The sequence below is a fragment of the Coregonus clupeaformis genome, chromosome 3 (assembly GCF_020615455.1).
Source record: "Coregonus clupeaformis isolate EN_2021a chromosome 3, ASM2061545v1, whole genome shotgun sequence".
NCBI lineage: Eukaryota > Metazoa > Chordata > Actinopteri > Salmoniformes > Salmonidae > Coregonus > Coregonus clupeaformis.
This window is the reverse complement of record NC_059194.1, coordinates 29,628,552-29,632,962: the sequence shown is the minus strand read 5'-3', so window position 1 is coordinate 29,632,962 and position 4,411 is coordinate 29,628,552.

Below are 4,411 nucleotides of genomic sequence, written 5' to 3'. Positions count from 1 at the left end.
CTGAATTGTTGTCATTATTTCTGAAGTGACTGCCCAAACAGTGTTGTTGACTGTTACAAAAACTCACTATGAATCAATACTTCTTACAGTTCACATTCTGTTAAATACATTTGGACATTTCCTTCAGTGTGCTGTTTTAAGGGGAGAGCCTCCAGAAAGAAGTTGCCTCTAACCAGTGATTTAGGATCAACTAAACCTAACCCCATCCTGAGCAGTGATTATAGGAAGTGAAAAGCAAAACTGACCCTAGATAGATATATATATATATATATATATATATATATATATAGTATCTCACAAATGTGAGTACACCCCTCACATTTTTGTAAATATTTGAGTATATCTTTTCATGTGACAACACTGAAGAAATGACACTGCTACAATGTAAAGTAGTGAGTGTACAGCTTGTATAACAGTGTAAAGTTGCTGTCCCCTCAAAATAACTCAACACACAGCCATTCATGTCTATACCGCTGGCAACAAAAGTGAGTACACCCCTAAGTGAAAATGTCCAAATTGAGCCCAATTAGCCATTTTCCCTCCCCGGTGTCATGTGACTCGTTAGTGTTACAAGGTCTCAGGTGTGAATGGGGAGCAGGTGTGTTAAATTTGGTGTCATCGCTCTCACACTCCCTCATACTGGTCACTGGAAGTTCAACATGGCACCTCATGGCAAAGAACTCTCTTGAGGATCTGAAAAAAAAAATTGTTGCTCTACATAAAGATGGCCTGGGCTATAAGAAGATTGCCAAAACCCTGAAACTGAGCTGCAGCACGGTGGCCAAGACCATACAGCGGTTTAACAGGACAGGTTCCACTCAGAACAGGCCTCGCCATGGTCGACCAAAGAAGTTGAGTGCACGTGCTCAGCGTCATATCCAGAGGTTGTCTTTGGGAGATAGACGTATGAGTGCTGCCAACATTGCTGCAGAGGTTGAAGGGGTGGGGGGTCAGCCTGTCAGTGCTCAGACCATACGCCACACACTGCATCAAATTGGTCTGCATGGCTGTCGTCCCAGAAGGAAGCCTCTTCTAAAGATGATGCTCAAGAAAGCCCGCAAACAGTTTGCTGAAGACAAGCAGACTAAGGACATGGATTACTGGAGCCATGTCCTGTGGTCTGATGAGACCAAGAAACGTATTTGGTTCAGATGGTGTCAAGCGTGTGTGGCGGCAACCAGGTGAGGAGTACAAAGACAAGTGTGTCTTGCCTACAGTCAAGCATGGTGGTGGGAGTGTCATGGTCTGGGGCTGCATGAGTGCTGCCGGCACTGGGGAGCTACAGTTCATTGAGGGAACCATGAATGCCAACATGTACTGTGACATACTGAAGCAGAGCATGATCCCCTCCCTTCGGAGACTGGGCCACAGGGCAGTATTCCAACATGATAACGACCCCAAACATACCTCCAAGATGACCACTGCCTTGCTAAAGAAGCTGAGGGTAAAGGTGATGGACTGGCCAAGCATGTCTCCAGACCTAATTGACCCTATTGAGCATCTGTGGGGCATCCTCAAACGGAAGGTGCAGGAGTGCAAGGTCTCTAACATCCACCAGCTCCGTGATGTCGTCATGGAGGAGTATAAGAGGACTCCAGTGGTAACCTGTGAAGCTCTGGTGAACTCCATGCCCAAGAGGGTTAAGGCAGTGCTGGAAAATGATGGTGGCCACACAATATTGACACTTTGGGCCCAATTTGGACATTTTCACTTAGGGGTGTACTCACTTTTGTTGCCAGCGGTTTAGACAATGGCTGTGTGTGGTGTTATTTTGAGGGGACCGCAAAATCACTACTTTACATTGTAGCAAAGTGTCATTTCTTCAGTGTTGTCACATGAAAAGATATACTAAAATATTTAAGAAAATGTGAGGGGTGTACTCACTTGTGAGATACTGTATACAGTGGGGGGGAAAAGTATTTAGTCAGCCACCAATTGTGCAAGTTCTCCCACTTAAAAAGATGAGGCCTGTAATTTTCATCATAGGTACACGTCAACTATGACAGACAAAATGAGGAAAAAAAATCCAGAAAATCACATTGTAGGATTTTTTATGAATTTATTTGCAAATTATGGTGTTTCTCAATACTTTGTTATATACCCTTTGTTGGCAATGACACAGGTCAAACGTTTTCTGTAAGTCTTCACAAGGTTTTCACACACTGTTGCTGGTATTTTGGCCCATTCCTCCATGCAGATCTCCTCTAGAGCAGTGATGTTTTGGGGCTGTCGCTGGGCAACACGGACTTTCAACTCCTTCCAAAGATTTTCTATGGGGTTGAGATCTGGAGACTGGCTAGGCCACTCCAGGACCTTGAAATGCTTCTTACGAAGCCACTCCTTCGTTGCCCGGGCGGTGTGTTTGGGATCATTGTCATGCTGAAAGACCCAGCCACGTTTCATCTTCAATGCCCTTGCTGATGGAAGGAGGTTTTCACTCAAAATCTCACGATACATGGCCCCATTCATTCTTTCCTTTACACGGATCAGTCGTCCTGGTCCCTTTGCAGAAAAACAGCCCCAAAGCATGATGTTTCCAACCCCATGCTTCACAGTAGGTATGGTGTTCTTTGGATGCAACTCAGCATTCTTTGTCCTCCAAACACGACCGAGTTGAGTTTTTACCAAAAAAGTTATATTTTGGTTTCATCTGACCATATGACATTCTCCCAATCCTCTTCTGGATCATCCAAATGCACTCTAGCAAACTTCAGACGGGCCTGGACATATACTGGCTTAAGCAGGGGGACACGTCTGGCACTGCAGGATTTGAGTCCCTGGCGGCGTAGTGTGTTACTGATGGTAGGCTTTGTTACTTTGGTCCCAGCTCTCTGCAGGTCATTCACTAGGTCCCCCCGTGTGGTTCTGGGATTTTTGTTCACCGTTCTTGTGATCATTCTGACCCCACGGGGTGAAATCTTGCGTGGAGCCCCAGATCGAGGGAGATTATCAGTGGTCTTGTATGTCTTCCATTTCCTAATAATTGCTCCCACAGTTGATTTCTTCAAACCAAGCTGCTTACCTATTGCAGATTCAGTCTTCCCAGCCTGGTGCAGGTCTACAATTTTGTTTCTGGTGTCCTTTGACAGCTCTTTGGTCTTGGCCATAGTGGAGTTTGGAGTGTGACTGTTTGAGGTTGTGGACAGGTGTCTTTTATACTGATAACAAGTTCAAACAGGTGCCATTAATACAGGTAACGAGTGGAGGACAGAGGAGCCTCTTAAAGAAGAAGCCTCTTGCTTGTTTGTAGGTGACCAAATACTTATTTTCCACCATAATTTGCAAATAAATTCATTAAAAATCCTACAATGTGATTTTCTGGATTTTGTTTTCTCAATTTGTCTGTCATAGTTGACTTGTACCTATGATGAAAATTACAGGCCTCTCTCATCTTTTTAAGTGGGAGAACTTGCACAATTGGTGGCTGACTAAATACTTTTTCCCCCACTGTATATATATATATTTTTTTTTTTATTGTATTTAACAGTAACATATAAAACACAAAACAGAACAGCCAGAGGGATTACACAATGAAATTAGAGAAAATATATTAAAAACACAAATCCACATTATATCAAATCAAATACAGACATGTAATGAATACATTTGACATTGTTTTGTATACGTTTTAATAGTGCTAAATAGTTTTCCAAGTCTTATAAAAAATTTTTTTTTAAAGGGGCTTTTTCTTCATAATTTTGATTTGCGTATGAAATATTTTCCTAATAAAATAGAGATTTATGACATACTGACGTTCAATTGTGGAATCAGTGTAGTAAAATAATGTCTAACTTAGATATTTCAATGGTTGCATGCATTTTGTTGCCAAGGTATAGTTGTACATCACTCCAGAACACCTCACTATGTAAACAATTACAAAATAAGTGTTCAATAGATTCAGTTTCTAGTTCACAAAAACTGCATTCACTAGTAACATCAGGTATATATTTAGAAATCAGGCTATTACACGGGTAGAATCTATGGATAATCTTAAAGGAGATCTCCTTTACTTTATTGGTCACCATACATTTGTGTGTAGTGAGCCAAGAACGGTGCCAGTTTACATCAAACGATGACGCCCAATGAAATATAGTAGAAGGAACAGAATTCCTGTAGAAAATATCCCTTAAAAAACGATTATTGAATTTCTTATCTAGTAAACCTATGCCATTCACTTGGATATCGCTTACAATAGATGTTCCAAAATATGCATTATTCTGAAGTAAAGATTTTATCCCACTAGATATAGCTTTTATTACAGTGTCATATTCCTTGCTTGAAACCTCAAAGTTATATCTTTCCATAAATTCTCTCCGTGTAAATAGATTCCCACTAATACTAACTAATTGGCTGACAAGGACGTTTTTCGAAAACCAGTTACAGTAAAATAACATCTTGTTTCTATGTAATA